This window comes from Lagenorhynchus albirostris, chromosome 5, assembly GCF_949774975.1.
Source record: "Lagenorhynchus albirostris chromosome 5, mLagAlb1.1, whole genome shotgun sequence".
In the NCBI taxonomy this organism is placed as follows: domain Eukaryota; kingdom Metazoa; phylum Chordata; class Mammalia; order Artiodactyla; family Delphinidae; genus Lagenorhynchus; species Lagenorhynchus albirostris.
In genome coordinates this window covers 11,827,456-11,845,060 of record NC_083099.1, presented here as the reverse complement: position 1 = coordinate 11,845,060, position 17,605 = coordinate 11,827,456, and the positions used below count along the sequence as shown (strand labels likewise).

Below are 17,605 nucleotides of genomic sequence, written 5' to 3'. Positions count from 1 at the left end.
TTATAACTGTTAAGCCCAAGGAAACAATTTTGGGGCTTCCTAAAGAACCCCAAAGCACATGGCCTGTTTGTAAGGCATTTCATAAGACATTTTCTAAACCCACACACACAAGGAAGGACCAGGCGGGTGCACACAATGTGGGGAGGGGAGCATGCCATCGCCCACCCCCAGCGGCAGGACACAAGCCGCTGGATGTTGATGAGGCATCTCCTGGGCGCTGAGTTCTGGGGAGGAGGGGTTCACACCAACATATAGGGTTCCAACTCCATCGGGTAAACAGACACGTTCATTACAAACTCCAATTCAAGACAGACAGTGACAAGTGACCAGTGTAAAGCACATGGGAATGTTGGAAAGAGAGAGTGATTAGTCCAAGGTTTCTTAGGGAAGAGTTCTCGAAGCAGAGGGTGTCAGGCACCAGGCACCATGGAGCACAGGAGGCATCCAAGAGCTCACACCCATGTCTAACGGAGGAGGCTTAACTCAGAGACTACTTCCCAGCCTCCTAACAGGAACAAGTGACCTCGAAAATCAGAAGCCAACTTAGAGTCCAAGAAAAGAGCAGGCTGTATCTGGCTCTCACCATCATACGAAAGATGATACCTAGAAATGTTTAGCCCAGCCAACTAGGTTTTACCTTCAAACTCCAACAAAGGACCCAGGCCCTGGTATTAATACATTATCTGAATAAGGGCCCTACACTCCCGGGCTCCCCAAGTGCACACACGGCCCAGCGGGGCTCACGCACGGCAGGGAAACCCAGTTAGCAAACCAGAGAGCTGAGGCCTGCCCGACACAGCACTGAGGAGGAGATGTTAGCAGAACCAGGCTGGCGCTGTACAATGCAACACAGGAAAAAGGTGAAATATCTTCATGACTCGTGAACACTAATGGCTTTCACGGAAACAGCGCTATGGGGAGAGTGTTAAAAGGCTGCTTGTAAATGGATTTGATAAGTGGGTTCCCACGGTGTCATCAACAAAGGGGGAGAGGGTGGAGAGGCTGGCCACTGTCGAGGCCATGGCCATGGCCTTCACTCCACTCCACGCCAGCCCAAAATCGGCCTCAGGAAGGAACAAAAGCACCCGGATGTTTGTGCTGGTTGCAACAGAGGTAGAAAGTGGAAGGAGGTTTGCAGGCCATCCAGTTCAACCCTCATTTTTCAAAGGAGGGCCCAGAGAAGCAAGGCCACCTGTTAAATATCACACAGCTACTTGGTAGCTGGCCAGAGCCAGGAAACCAGAGCCCCCAACCCTTGGTGGGGCTATTTCTGCTCTACAACAAGGCGCCTGCAACCTGGGTAACATTGCCAATGACATGATCGTGGGGCAAGTGGACAGTCTACCCATAAATACTACACAGCCAGAGGAGCTGTTGAGGGACCAAAGACCAGATAGTGGCTCAAACTGTGCAGGACTGCACCCCTACCTGGGATTCACACCAGCCAGTGAGCTGCAGAAACTGAAAAAGAGTAGGGGTTGTGTCACTCGGCTGCCCAAAGCCATGCTCTAGCTAGGGGTAGCTCCAGATCACGCAGAAAGCCTGCAAGACGAGACTAACCCAGTACCTGACTCCTAACAAACCCTAAGTGTGGATTTAGATGATTACAAAGAAAATCATAGCAGCTACTGTTGGAGCATTTATTCTGAGTATAATACATAATAAGGCGTTCTGGGACACATCTCATTTAGATCTCATAATTACCCTGTGAGGTCGTCCAAGTGTCATCCCTACTTTAGAAAGGAGACCAAGGTCAGAAAGGTTAAAGAAGTTGCCCAAGGTTACACAGATAGCAAGGGTGGGTCCAGATTAAAACCCTGACCCAGTGCCTCCCTGCTAAGCTTCTACCAAATACCACCCACTGGGCTACACACTTCTGACCAAGAGGTGCTGGTCAAGCGAGCCTCTCACTGTTGTGGCCTCTCCCGTCGCGGAGTACAGGCCCCGGACGCGCAGGCTCAGCGGCCACGGCTCACGGGCCTAGCCGCTCCGCGGCATGTGGGATCTTCCCGGACCGGGGCACGAACCCGTGTCCCCTGCATCGGCAGGTGGACTCTCAACCACTGCACCACCAGAGAAGCCCTTTTTATTTCCTTACGTATTTGTTTGTTTGTTTATATTTATTTATTTTTGGCTGAGTTGGGTCTTTGTTGCTGCGTGCAGGGTTTTTCTAGTTGCAGCGAGTGGGGGCTGCTCTTCATTGCGGTGCGCGGGCTTCTCATTGCGGTGGCTTCTCTCGTTGCAGAGCACGGGCTCTAGGTACGCGGGCTTCAACGGCTCAGCAGTTGTGGCTCGTGCGTTCTACAGCGTAGGCTCAGTAGTTGTGGTGCACAGGCTTAGTTGCTCCGCAGCATGTGGAATCTTCCCAGACCAGGGCTTGAACCCATGTCTCCTGCATTGGCAGGAGGATTCTTAACCACTGTGCCACCAGGGAAGCCCAAGCGAGGTCCCTCTTACTTCTCCTCCCTAATCACAGGGCCACACTGGCCACTGCTAAATAGATGGGGACGGGTAGGGGGTTTGCAGGGAGAAAAGATGTCAGCCACCAAGGAGACCACGTTTCCCTTCCACAGAGTGCGAGTGACGGGGGTAAGGGATGCGGGATCCCCGGTGTAAGAGCTGAGCGCTTTCCCAGTCAGGAGCCGGGGAGCAGATGGTGGGGTCTATAGAGGCTGATGCTGAAAGCTCTCTGAGCGTGACCTCTCCTGCACCCCGACCCTGTTCCCTCACCTGCTCTTGGCAACAACTCGGACCCCACTCCCAGGGGAGCATGGGGCAGTCACAATTTCTCTTCTATCAAAACCACACTCCCATTCAGGTCAGAGGCCTCTGGATGGCTTTCCCTATTCGCTATGAACGCCTTTAGCACTTGAAACCCAAAGGGATTCTCTGGGTTTACTTAGGAACCAATGGGCTCCATCTGCACCCACCTCCCAGTGCTCGATGGGAACAATCACGGATCAACAAGAGGCTTCCGGAAACCTCGGGACACCTGGGCGTGAAATGAACATAGGGTGCCCCATTGCCTCCTGAAGAGGATCAGAAAGTCACCAGCCTGGGGAGAGCAGAGGCCGTCCAGAGCGTGAGGGCAGCAACGGCCCTTCGGTGGCCATGGGCCTCGGAGCACCACAGGGAGGCCTGCCTTCTATGGCCCGAGTACTCTGGCTGGGATGACCCCGCCCCACAGGAGAGCAGGACGAGGTCAAGATGCCTGCTGCACTGGACACCCGCTGGGGGGAAGCCCCCTGTCCTTGCCTGTTTAAAAAAAAAGATACAATTTTGTCCTTGCCCCTTTACAGTGACTGTTGCATGTGCTGCTGGGAGAATCCATCCCCCAGCTAGAAGCTCATGAAGAAAAGCCACAGATGCCTCTCCGAGCCTTCTCAGGAAGATCAAAGATCCCCAGCGAGGGAGGGATATCAGGATGAACATCAAAGTGGGCGGGAGACGGGTCATGTGTTCTCAGTTTCACTCAAGCTCCCGTTGTCCGCCAGTGTTCCGAGCAATCCCAGGGATGGGAAGTTGCCAGAGTCTGAGACTTTCAATTCTGAAAACTTCCTCCTTCCACGCCCTTTCAAGCCTGTCTGAGGTTAATGGAAGAATGGCCAGAGATGGGCATCCGCCACCTTGACCCTGAGGATGTTCCGGACACAAACATTTTAATCAGAAGAATTTTCTGGAGAGAATGCCAAGAAGTCCATTTAGTTCCTTGATTATTTTTCATATCCAGTGTTCCTAATTATTTCATTTTTATTTAGTCAAAATTATTTTCATTAGGATCAGTTCTTTTCAATTTCAAATCAATTTGAGCCATTGAGCAGTTTCATCCACAAACTTTACTCATTATACAGCCTATGCCATGGAGTTTTCCGTTATTTCTGTCAAACTCAATTTTCCTGGACCAATTTTTTGCAGATCTAAAAATGTGTTGAACATATAGGACATCAATTTTTAATCAGTCCCAAATGTTACCATGTACAGTTTGAGCCGTTATCAGTTAATATTAAACTGTATAATATAAAACATAGTAAACAATATATATTACAAATTACATGAAAGATCCATGGTGCGTATTTCTCATTAGAGAAATACGAGGAAGCCGTGAGCAGTCTTAAGAGACATCATACAGGGCCTGCAGCTGGTTTAGTGGAAGGCTCATCAATAAATCAGAATGTCAAGAGTCCCAAGGGATGAGAAAACATCAAGGTCAAATAGTTGTGCTCTGTCCTGGGGTTAAAGATGAGCTGTTTAAAAACAAAAATTAAAAAGCTTTTATCTGCTTCAAAATAATACAGAAGTGAGAGCTGGGGTGGTCAGGGTGTAGGAAGGTAAAGACAAAACAAGACTGGCCAATGGGTTAGTGATTACAGAAGCTGTGTGAAGGGTATACAGGGCTCCACTACACTACTTTGTATATATGTGAAATTTCCAATAATAAAAAGTAAAGAAAAAAATGATTCTCATTTGCAATTACCTACTTACTGTTCTCTAGATCTGCAGTGTCTTATGCAGGCGCCACTGGCCACAGGTGGCTGTTTACATTTAATTACAATGAAATAAATTAGGTTTTCAGTTACTTGGTTGCACCAGTCATATTTCAAGGGCTCAGGAGTCACATGTGACTGGTGGTCCCACACTGGACAGTGCAGACACAGAACATTTCCAGCATCACAGGAAGTTCTACTGGACAGGCTGGCCTAGACACTGGCCAACAATGAATGAAGGCTGGTGGAAGGTCTCAGCTACCATCCACAATCTCTGGTTTGTGTTCATCAAAACAGCATCTTCATGCTCATCGTTGCTAATTATCAGAGAAATGCAAATCAAAACTACAGTGAGGCACCACCTCACGCCAATCAGAATGGCCATCATTAAAAACTCTACAAATAACAAACTCTGGAAAGGGTATGGAGAAAAGAGAACCCTCCTACACTGTCGGTGGGAATATAAACTGGTGCAGCTATTATGGAGAACAGTATGGAGGTTCCTCAAAAAACTAAAAATAGAGGCACCATATGACCCGGCAATCCCACTACTGGGCATATACCCAGAGAAAACCGTAATTCAAAAAGACACATGCACCCCCCCCTATGGTTATTGCAGCACTGTTTGCAATAGCCAAGACATGGAACAACCTAAATGTCTATTGACAGAGGAATGGATAAAGAAGATGTGGTACATATATTCAATGGAATATTACTCAGCCATTAAAAAGAATGAAATAATGCCATTTGCAGCAATGTGAATGGACCTGGAGATTATCATATCAAGTGAAGTACGTCAGAAAGAGAAAGACAAATACCATGTGATATCACTTATATGTGGAATCTAAAATATGACACAAATAAACTTATTTACAAAACAGAAACAGACTCACTGACAGAGAACGGACTTGAGGTTGCCTAGGGGGAGGAGGGTGGGGGAGGGATGGATTGGGAGTTTGGGGTTAGCAGATGCAAACTATTACATGTAGAATGGATAAACAACAAGGTCCTACTGTAGAGCACAGGGAAGTATATTCAATATCCTGTGATAAACCATAATGGAAAAGAGCATGAAAAAGAATGTATACGTATGTGTAACTGAATCATTTTGCTGTAGAGCAGAAATTAACAACGCTGTAAATCAACTATACTTCAATAAAATAAAAAAATTTTTTTAAAGCAGCATTTTTGTTCCTGCTCTTTTTTATAAATAATCATACAGTTAAAAACCTGTCATAAAGGAACCCTAGAGGCACACTGTGGTGAGACCCTGGGTGTGGGGAAGGCCCAGCCACTCAATAGGGTGCTATGACCCAGTTTCTGGCAGGACAATTCCCACTTCCCCTGGTCATCCAGGGCCCCAGAGTGACCAGGGCTGGGTGTGACTCAGGGGTTTCGGTTGGGGGCTTTGGGGAGGTTCATCTGGGATGGAGCCCACCTTGCTTGTCTCCTGTGTGAGCCATCAGCCTGTGCCTGACCTCTGGGCCCAGCACGCACGTCCACACCACACCCGGGGGCTTCCCGCTTCACTCACCTGCCGCTTGTCCCTCGGCCTCAGGTGGGCACCATCTGCCTCACTACAGACGGTCCCCGGTCCAGCCAAGAGCTGCTGGCAGGAGGGAGGGCATGGGGTTCTTAGCCCAAGTCAGCAGGTCAGGGCTGGCCAGCCGCTGCCGTCTCTGACCTTCACACTCGGCTTCCCCTGCACAATCACTGTGGCTCACCCAGCCTGCCAGCCACGCGTGGTGGGGTCTCCGAGAACGGCACATCCCACACGGGCCCCCAAACCAAATGCTTGCTGCCGCTGCTGGGACCCAACAGATGCCGAGCCTCTCTCTGCGCCCCCTCCCCAGCCTCCACATCCACCCCCCGGGCTCCCTCTTGCTCCCATGCTCACGTGGCTGGGCTCCAAGCTGGCACGAGTCGGTCCAGGGCAAGCCTGAGGCAGGGGGCGGTGCCCAAGGCCAAGGCCCTAGTGACCCAGCAGCACGCCGGGAGCTACCACCAGGCCCAGACCCCTGGCCCAGGGGGGGTCTAATCACAGTCTTTGGGCTCGAGGAGACAGCAACAACGGAGACCAACCGTTTTGTTTTACAGAAGCGAAATCAAGAGTCTAAGAAGTAAACTGGTCTGCTCAAAGGGCCAAGTCACATACCACCTCTAACTTCCTCAAATACGCGCTCACTTGGCGAGCCTCTCTGCTGTGGAGGGTTCCCCAGACTCAGCAGGGCTGTACCTTCCTCCCCGCAAATCCTCCCCTTTATTTCTATCTCTGCCTTGTCCCCAAACCGCCCCCACCGCCCCCCCCCCACCCCCAGGTCATTCCCAGGACACAGGAAGCACAGCATCTCCAAGTCTCGGGGTCAGAAAGACACACACATCCATCAGGGAAGCTTCCCTGGAAAAGAGCGCAGACCCCGGGCACAACAGGGTGCCCGACCATGGCCCGAGGTTTTGAGGGAGGGGAGGGGGCTGCTTTGCGTGGGCAGAGCCCCGGGCTCTGTAATTATGCCTCATGACGGCCCTTCACAGCTCATGAGTGGCTGCTGGCTTCCCATGGGGAAGAGGGAGCGTGGGAGACGAGAGGTGGATGAAGAATCGGGATGCCAGGATGAGTAACGGCATCTCCCTCCGCTCAGCCACAGCCAGAGTCTCGCACCCGAAGACAGCAGCTGCCTTGGCAGAGCTCTGTCCCTGCTCTCACCTACTACTCCTCTCCTTTCTCTCCGGCGGGGAGTCAGGTGGCTGGCTGGCCCTCAGCCCGTTCTGCCTCTGTGGGCACAGCCCTCCCTCTACCTGGGGATTGTGAGGGAGCTGCCAACATCTCCAGGGCCTGCTCTCCAGAAGGCAGGCCCACCGGGACCACGTGGACAAACACCCCCCTTGCAGCTCTCCAATCCCAGGGCCCCCGGTTCTAAACACACCATAGTGCTGACGAAAGAAACCTTCCCCTGCCCTGCACAGAACTGGCACTGATCGCCTGGCAGAGCTGGGCCGCTGTGAGGCACCGTCCTGCGTCCAAAGAACTGAGAGCACCAGGGTACACTCCCAGCACCAACAATGACCATTGTTCTTGGGTCTTCAACCTTGAACAAGTCACTGGATGTCTCAGACTGGAGGTGAAAGGACAAGGCCTCTCTTATCTCCCAGGGAGCCTGGTTCCCAGTACAGAAGACATGTAATTACAGCAGGATTTTTGAGGCCGCAGTCTGGAACGCAGCGTCTGGCTTAGACATGTGCAAACAGTCCATCAGCAGGTGAGTTTACCACTGGGCTAGTTTGCTTTTGCTGTCATCTTTATTGTATATATTTGGAAATATTCCATAATAAAAAGCTTACAAAATTGCTTCTTGATGCACTTCTTAATCAGCTGTTACTTTGCTATTTATCTACCACATAGTTCTTTCCTCACACTCAAAATTATGTCACTGGGTTGAGTAAGGGCATCACGTGAGGGAAAAGGAGAGGCCCACACTATTTATCAAATCAAAATATAACCGCTGTTTCTAGTCAAATGTTTTAAACTGATCATAAGAAAAATACATTGTTCAAACAGCCAGGGAAATCCGAAAAAGGACTGGGCATGAGATGATACAAAAAGAACTGTTATTCATTTTGTTAGGTGTGAAAATGTGATCTTTTAAAGGTTCTTATCTGTTAGAGATAAACACTTAAGTATTTATGGGTAAAGTGATACGGTATCTGTGAACAGCTATACCATTAAAACTGGGGACAGTGGGGAACATAGGATTGCAAGATGTTGCTGCTGGTGATGGGTGCCTGGGGTTCACTGATAGTCTCTCTACTTCTGTGCACACTTGAAACATTCCATAATAAAACGTGGTAAAGAAATGTTTTCTGAAGGCTTTGGTTCATCAGTTAACACTTTTGCTATTTACCTGCCACGTAATCACAAAACGCAAGAAAATGCTACTCACTGAAAGATTAGGGAAACCAAAGGTATTTTGTCAAAGGTGCTCCTCACTGAAGGCAAAATTTAAGCTAAATAAATAAAATAAATAAAAATTTAAAAAATAAAATAAAACACCTGTAGGATTGCCAATGAGGGGAAGTAAAGAGCCCAAATTTTAGCCAAGCCTGAGACAGGTTTACAAGACCGGAAAGGCTCCTGACCCTTCGAAACCCACCTTGCCCATGTGGGCAACTTACCAAAAATGTGGTGGCGTCCAACACTGCCCCGCCCCCGCCATCCTGTTAGTGGGCAAACCACTCTGGCTGTCCAGAATTTCTCATCTCTAGTCTTGATCTCTTCTGCTGTGATTTAAAACCCTCCCTCGCAGAGACGGGGGGAGGGGGGAGGGCACCCACTTAACAATGACAAAGCATGTTATCAGCACAAAGCACTTCCAAGGAGGGCAGAAACCAAACTGCAGAAACCTGGGTAAGCCCTGCCCTGCCCTGCACCTCACTTCTACTGCCGACAGGATAAAAGGAACCAGGTCAAGGGTGTTTATTCAACTCCTGCTGTACCAGTATTCACCTACGGAATCTAGCCTATAGCCCTGTTGGTAAGTATTGCTGTACCCATTTGAAACCCAAAGAAACGGAGGTTAAGGAACTGATCCAAGGTCACACGGCTAGAAAGAAAGGAGACCGAAGTAACCTAATGTCCATCAACAGATGAATGGTTAAAGAAGATGTGGTATATATATATGCAATGGAATATTACTCAGCCATAAAAAAGAATGAAGTACCATTTGCAGCAACATGGATGGACCTAGAGATTATCATACTAAGTCAGGTAAGCCAGACACAGAAAGACAAATACCATGATATCACTTACATGTGGCATCTAAAAAATGATACAAATGAACTTAGTTACAAAACAGAAACAGACACATAGACATAGAAAACAAATTTATGGTTACCAAAGGGGAAAGGGGGGAGGGAGGGACAAATTAGGAGTTTGGGATTAACAGATATAGACTACGTATAAAATACACAACAAGGACCTACTGTATAGCACAGGGAACTATATTCAATACCTTGTAATAACCTATAAGGGAAAAGAATCTCAAAAAGAATATCTATATACACAGATATATGTATCACTGAACCACTATGCTGTATACCTGAAACTAACATGACATTGTAAATCAACTATACAAGAAAGGGAGGGAGGGAGGGAGGGAGGGAGGGAGACAGACAGACAGACAGACAGACAGACAGACAGACCAGGCTCGGACCCAGGTCCCATGACTGCAGTGCCCTAGAAAAGGAAAAGCACCAGCACAGGCCCCGTATTACTCCACTTGTCCAGCAGGGAGGCTGACAAGACCCATGTCTCTAGACCCTGATGAGAAACCCAGAACCCACCGGGCCACCCTCAGTTTGACAAACTGTCTCTACAACGCCATCTGCACATTCACTTTGCCCAGCCCTCTGGCCAAGACATTCTCTCTGTAGAGCATCCAAAGCTGGACAAGTCCCGGCCAACCTCCCCACCCCCAGCTCTGTACCAAGGACTGAATGGGCTCCAAAGACATCTCCAGCCTCTACACTATTAAAACAAATGGGCTCAAAAAACATTCCTCCTGCCTCTGAGGTAAGAAATACTCAGAAGATATAACGGGAGTATCTGTCAAGGGCCCCTTCCCCGCCAGTCTGGGATCCACAAAAGGGGCTTCTCAATTGGAAAGCTTCCTAACATTGGCCAGGACTGGCCTCCCCCAAGCCAGTGCCTCCATCACACAGCTGCCTGGCTCCACACCCAAGAGGCTGCTGTTAACGGGGGCAGGGGACATGCCCATTCCAAAGTGACTTCCATTCACACAACTTCCTTGGCAACTAAAGATGGATGGTTGGGAAGAGGATTCACAAAGCTTTCTACTCTTGGCCTGGAGGGCTGGAAGACACCCACAGAGGAGCCATGAAGGGAGACAGGGAGGAGGCGGAACAGTAGGACAACTCAACCCCTGGGACCCCAACACATGCTGGTGACCAGAGACACCTGGTCAGTCCTCCGGGCTGAGGGCCCTCAGAGTCGCTGCCACAGCAGAAAAGCTCACAGGGAGTTTCCATGATCTCTCTACAGAGCATCATCCAGTGACCCTGGGAGCCCTAGTGATGGGGAGACCATTCCTGAACTTTTTTTTTTTTTTTTTGTGGTACGTGGGCCTCTCACTATTGTGGCCTCTCCCGTTGCGGAGCACAGGCTCCGGACGCGCAGGCTCAGCGGCCATGGCTCACGGGCCCAGCCGTTCCACGGCATGTGGGATCTTCCCGGACCGGGGCACGAACCCGTATCCCCTGCATCGGCAGGCGGACTCTCAACCACTGCGCCACCAGGGAAGCCCCATTCCTGAACTTTTAATGCCCAAAACCTAGCCAAGGGGCCAGTACATGGCAGACGTTTAAGAAATGTCTTATTTTAATAGTGTAGTCTGTTTAATTTAGGTACCAAGCTAGGGTACAAATGATAAGCCACAACTTCCTGGTGGTCAGTCATCCACATGCACCTTGTAATTTTCTCCTTCTGCGGCTCCAGATCAATGGAGACATTGATCCCCCTGGGTGCACGTATCCTCCCAAGTGCCCGTTTACGTGATGTGAAAACTCACCTGAATAAGGACTTCACAGTATACACTAAATCGTGTGGTGTGAATGTCATTCTCTTGAGATCTAAATAATTCCCCTTCTACTCGACCTCGCCTCCTCCAAGCTGACTGATATATAACCCAGGTCGCAGTGGGTCTTCGGGAAATTTGTTGCCAGGTGAAATTTTACCCTCTGAATTTACAGGACCAAACTTCTATACTTATATTTCAACAGTTTGCCACGTTATTAACACTTTGAAAACTGTCCAACATATGAACATACTGACAACGTATCTCGAATTATTTTATCCTTCACTTGGCCTTCTTGACAAGACTGCTAACTCCTTGAAGGCAGTGATGTTTGTTTTTTTAAATTATTTGCAGTTTACTCAGCAAACATTTTTATTTTATTTATTTATTTATTTTTTGGCTGTGTTGGGTCTTCATTTTTGTGCGAGGGCTTTCTCCAGTTGCGGCGAGCGGGGGCCACTCTTCATCGCGGTGCGCGGGCCTCTCACTGTCGCGGCCTCTCTTGTTGCGGAGCACAGGCTCCAGACGTGCAGGCTCAGTAGTTGTGACTCACGGGCCTAGTTGCTCCGCGGCATGTGGGATCTTCCCAGACCAGGACTCGAACCCGTGTCCCCTGCATTGGCAGGCGGATTCTCAACCACTGCGCCACCAGGGAAGCCCGCAGTGATGTTCTGTACATCTGTGAGTGCCCCCCACCAGGGCAGTGACTTAGAAACAGGAGCTGTTCCAAGCCCTTCATCAGCCAGGGACCTTGGCTGCCCCCTTCCCACCTTCTCCGGGTTTCAGCCTGCCCTGGATCATCTGGCACCAGGGGTTGCCTGGGACGCTGAAGCACAGCCAGAGGAGCAACTGATTCACCGAAAGGTCAACCCCCTTCCCCTCCAACTCATCTTCTGCCTCTGGGTTAGCATGACTTGGCTTAATTTTCACTACCACCGGCAAGATGAACCCCAAAAGAACTCAAGGTCAGGAGGACACAGATGAAAACAAGGGCCTAATATAAATAAGAGTAAGCACAGCACACCTCCCGCCTAGCTCGGTATATGGAAAAGCCAGCAGCCCCCAGCCAGGGCCAGAGCAAGCCGTCACTGCAACAGGACACAGGAGCAAGCACACCCAGGCCTCAGAGCCCACGCCACTTCAAGCCAGCTAGGGCGCTCTGAGAAAGACAGGGATGGCCTTGTGATAGGGCCAGGGTGCAGTGGGGCCCCCGGCTTGGGGAGGCCATGTGGGCACCCGCTGGCTTTCCATCTGGTATTGCCAAGCAAAGCAGGTCTGAGGGACTCGGGGCCTCTCCCGGCCCTAGGGGGTCAGGAACAAACCACAGCCATTGGAAGAAGAAAGAAAAAGGAAAAGACACCCAGGGGAAGAATCCAAGGTCTCAGGGCGGTGACAACTTTGCCTTAAGCCACTGTATAACTCAGGCAGTCCCAGCACCCTCCTTCCACCCAGCGATCATTTCACTTCTACCATGCACCATGCGTCATGAAGCTCTGCAAAGGTCAGAAAGATAAGATGCGATTTCTGTCATCAAGGAGCTCAGATTCAGGGCGGGCGGTCAGGGTTCTCAGCCCTCGTTGGAAAGGTTAGGAACCCAGACGCGGGACTCGGGCTGCCTGGGTCATTAGCTGAGTGACCGTGAGCACTTTAATTCTCGGTGCCTTGGTTCCTTCATCTGCAAAATGTGGACAACAGAAGCCACCTTGTGGGGCTGATCTGAGGAGCAAGTGAGCTAACACACGTAAAGTGCTCAGAACAGGCGTGCGCGAGCAGGACATAAGCGTCAGCTGTTACACCAGCAAGCATGACGTAGTATTAGCCCATGGTTATTAACCCACAGGACAGACCTGTCCTGTAGGTTTGTTATTCACCCTTAAGGGGAGCTGACGATCACCTTTAAATTGTGATTATGATGTATACACCCCCGTGCATATTCGTGTGTTCCCAGAGGACGACATCACAACCTTCATCCAGTTCTCAAAGCAAAGCTGCAGGAAAGCTTAGAGCGGGAGGGGGCCTGCAGCAAGAGTCTCAAGAAGGTGCACTGACCTGTGCCTTCATTTTATCAGGTCATCAGGCAAAGGGCAAAAGCTTCCCATAGAACTTTCTGCAACAATGGAAATGTCCTCTGTCTGCACTGTCCCCAAACAGCCACCATCGGCCACATGTGCCCAGTGAGCATCTGAAGTGTGGCTGGTGAGACCGAAGGGCTGAACTTTTGCTTGTATTTCATTTTATTATTTATATTTAAGTAGCCACGCGTGGCTACTGGCCACTGTTTTGAACCTCACAGACCTAGTCAGTCTGGGGAGGAAAACATCACAGGCAAAGAGGACAGAGTGTGCGCAGATGCAAAACACCCCATGACGTACCCAGAGGTTGTGACTGAAACAACACGATGCGGCCAGCAATTGTGAGTAGTGGCGGAGGCGGGCGCACGCGGGGCTCAGCACCGAGAGGAGCAGACGCAGAGAAGGAGGTGAAAGCTTTGTGTGCTCTGCTCAGACCTGGGCGTGTCACCAGAGACAGAAGAGGTGCTGTGTCAGGCAGCGTTCTCCGGAGAAACAGAACCAGTGGGCTGTGTATACACAGTCGGTCCCTGACTCACGATGGTTCAACTTTTAAGTTATCGACTTTATGACAGTGCAAAAGCTATATGCATTCAGTAGAAACCACGCTTCAAAGGTGGACCGTTCCCTGGGGGACCGGCATGCAGTACGACCCTCTCTCTGATCCTGGGCAGGGCAGCTGCAGCCCCCAGTCACGGGGGTGAGCAACTGATACACTGACAACCATCCCGACCCGCACTCCATTCTGTTCTTCCCTTTCAGTGCAGTATTCCATAAACTCCATGAAACAGTCAACCCTTTATTATAAACTAGGCCTTGCGTTAGAGGGTTCTGCCCACGTGCAGGCTAATGTGAGTGTTCTGAGAACGTGTGAGGTGGGCGGAGCTGAGCTGGGATGTCTGGGAGGCTGCGTGTATCAAATGCATTTTTGACCTATGATATTTTCAACTTATGATGGGTTTATCAGGATGTCATCCCATCATAAATTGAGGAAGATCTGTGTACAGAAAGAGATTTATATTAAGGAATTAGCTCATATGATTATTTCTGAGGCTGGAGGTCCAAAATCTGCGAGGTGGACCAGCAGGCTGGAGACCCAAAGCAGAGCTGATGCTGCAGGTCAAGTGCGCAGACCTCTGCTGCATAACTGCCTCTTGCTCGGGGGAGGGCAGTCTTCCGTTGTAGCCAGGCCTTCAGCTGATTGGGTGAGGCCCACCCACACCATGGAGGGCAATCTGCTTACTCAAATCCCACGGAAGTAAATATGAATCTCATCCAGTAAACTCCCTCACAGAAACATTCAGAATAAGGTTTGACCGTGTATCTGGGCACTGAGGTCCCGCCAAGTTGACACATAAAATTAAGCAGCACAGCTTGTCCCCTCCTCTCCTGCGCCGCGTGAACGCCTGTCACTTCTCAGCAGAACAGGAGCACCTTTAACACAGTCTATCACTGTGAGGAAGTATAAGAAGATTTTAGGAAAAAGGCCACGTGAGGACTCAGAGAGAAGGTGGCCATCTACAATCCAGGAAGTGAGCTCTCACCAGAAACCAAGCCTGATGGCACCTTGATTCCTAACTTCTAGCCTCCAGAAAGATACACCAGAAATACATCTACACGTGGAACAACTCCTACAGAACACCTACTGAACGCTGGCAGAAGACCTCAGACCTCCCAAAGGCAAGAATAAGCAGAGACAAAAGGATAGGGACGGGACCTGCACCAGTGGGAGGGAGCTGTGAAGGAGGAAAGGTTTCCACACACTAGGAAGCCCCTTCGCGGGCAGAGACTGCAGGTGGCCGAGGGGGGGAGCTTCGGAGCCGCGGAGGAGAGCACAGCAACAGGGGTGCGGAGGGTAAAGCGGAGAGGTTCCCGCACAGAGGATCGGTGCCGACCAGCACTCACCAGCCCGAGAGGCTTGTCTGCTCACCCGCCGGGGCGGGCGGGTCTGGGAGCTGAGGCTCGGGCTTCGGTCGGAGCGCCGGGAGAGGACTGGGGTTGGCGGTGTAAACACAGCCTGCAGGGGGTTAGTGCGCCACGGCTAGCCGGGAGGGAGTCCGGGGAAAAGTCTAGACCTGCCGAAGAGGCAAGAGACTTTTTCTTCCCCCTTTGTTTCCTGGTGCGCAAGGAGAGGGGATTAAGAGCACTGCTTAAAGGAGCTCCAGAGACGGGCGCGAGCCGCGGCTAACAGTGCGGACCCCAGAGATGGGCGTGAGACGCTAAGGCTGCTGCTGCCTCCACCAAGAAGCCTGTGTGCGAGCACAGGTCACGATCCACAGCCCCCTTCTGGGGAGCCTGTGCAGCCCGCCACTGCCAGGGTCCCTGGATCCAGGAACAACCTCCCCGGGAGAACGCACAGTGCGCCTCAGGCTGTTGCAACGTCACGCCGGCCTCTGCCGCCGCAGGCTCGCCCCGCATCCGCACCCCTCCCTCCCCGCGGCCTGAGTGAGCCAGAGCCCCAAATCAGCGGCTCCTTTAACCCCGTCCTGTCTGAGCAGCAACCTACTGGCAGAGGCGGCTCCAAATCCAAAGCTGAGCCCCGGGAGCTGTGCGGACAAAGAAGAGAGAGGGAAATCTCTCCCAGCAGCCTCAGAAGCAGTGGATTAAAGCTCCAATATCAACTTGATGTACCCTGCATCTGTGGAATACATGAATAGACAATGAATCATCCCAAACTGAGGAGGTGGACTTTGAGAGCAAGATTTATTATTTTTTCCCCTTTTCCTCTTTTTGTGAGTGTGTATGTGTATGCTTCTGTGTGAGATTTTTTTCTGTATAGCTTTGCTTTCACCATTTGTCCTAGGGTTCTATCTGTCCATTTTTTTTTCCTCTTTAAAAAAACATTGTTTTTTCTTTTTTTTTTTTTTTTTTTTTTTTTTGCGTTATGCGGGCCTCTCACATTTGGGGCCTCTCCCATTGCGGAGCACAGGCTCTGGACACGCAGGCTCTGGACGCGCAGGCTCAGCGGCCCAGCCGCTCCACATGTGGGATCCTCCCGGACCGGGGCACGAACCCGTGTCCCCTGCATCGGCAGGTGGACTCTCAACCACTGCGCCACCAGGGAAGCCCTTTTTTTCTTAATAATTATTTTTTATTTTAATAACTTTATTTTATCTTACTTTATTTTATTTTATCCTCTTTCTTTTCTTTCTCCCTTCCCTCCTTCCTTCCTCTTTCTTTCTACTTCTACTAATTCTTTCTTTCTACTTTTTCTACCTTTTATTCTGAACCATGTGGATGAAAGGCTCTTGGTGCTGCAGCCAGGAGTCAGTGCTGTGCCTCTGAGGTGGGAGAGCCAACCTCAGGACACTGGTCCACAAGAGACCTCCCAGCTCCACATAATATCAAACGGCAAAAATCTCCCAGAGATCTCCATCTCAACACCAGCACCCAGCTTCACTCAATGACCAGCAAGCTACAGTGCTGGACACCCTATGCCAAAGAACTAGCAAGACAGGAACACAACCCCACCCATTAGCAGAGAGGCTGCCTAAAATCATAATAAGTCCACAGACACCCCAAAACACACCACCAGACGTGGACCTGCCCACCAGAAAGACAAGATCCAGCCTCATCCACCAAAACACAAGCACTAGTCCCCTCCACCAGGAAGCCTACACAACCCACTGAACCCACTTTAGCCACTGGGGACAGACACCAAAAATAACGGGAACTACGGACCTGCAGCCTGCAAAAAGGAGACCCCAAACACTGTAAAATAAGCAAAATGAGAAGACAGAAAAACACACAGCAGATGAAGGAGCAAGATAAAAACCCACCACACTTAACAAATGAACAGGAAATAGGCAGTCTACCTGAAAAAGAATTCAGAATAATGAGAATACAGATGATCCAAAATCTTGGAAACAGAATAGAGGAAATGCAAGAAACATTTAACAAGGACCTAGAAGAACTAAAGATGAAACAAGGAACGATGAGCAACACAATAAATGAAATTAAAAATACTCTAGATGGGATCAATAGCAGAATAACTGAGGCAGAAGAATGGATAAGTGACCTGGAAGATAAAATAGTGGAAATAACTGCTGCAGAACGGAATAAAGGAAAAAGAATGAAAAGAACTGAGGACAGTCTCAGAGACCTCTACGACAACATTAAACACACCAACATTCGAATTATAGGGGTTCCAGAAGAAGAAGAGAAAAAGAAAGGGACTGAGAAAATATTTGAAAAGATTATAGTTGAAAACTTCCCTAATATGGGAAAGGAAATAGTTAAGCAAGTCCAGGAGGCACAGAGAGTCCCATACAGGATAAATCCAAGGAGAAACACGCCAAGACACATATTAATCAACCTGTCAAAAATTAAATACAAAGAAAACATATTAAAAGCAGCAAGAGAAAAACAACAAATAACACACAAGGGAATCCCCATAAGGTTAACAGCTGATCTTTCAGCAGAAACTCTGCAAGCCAGAAGGGAGTGGCAGGACATGTTTAAAGTG

At 49.9% G+C, this 17,605-nt stretch overlaps 1 protein-coding gene across 1 annotated transcript in view; it reads right to left on the bottom strand.

Moving 5' to 3' along the window:
* Positions 1 to 17,605, bottom strand: part of SH3BP5 (SH3 domain binding protein 5) — a 77,485-nt gene that overhangs the window by 17,164 nt on the left and 42,716 nt on the right. The window lies entirely within an intron of this gene.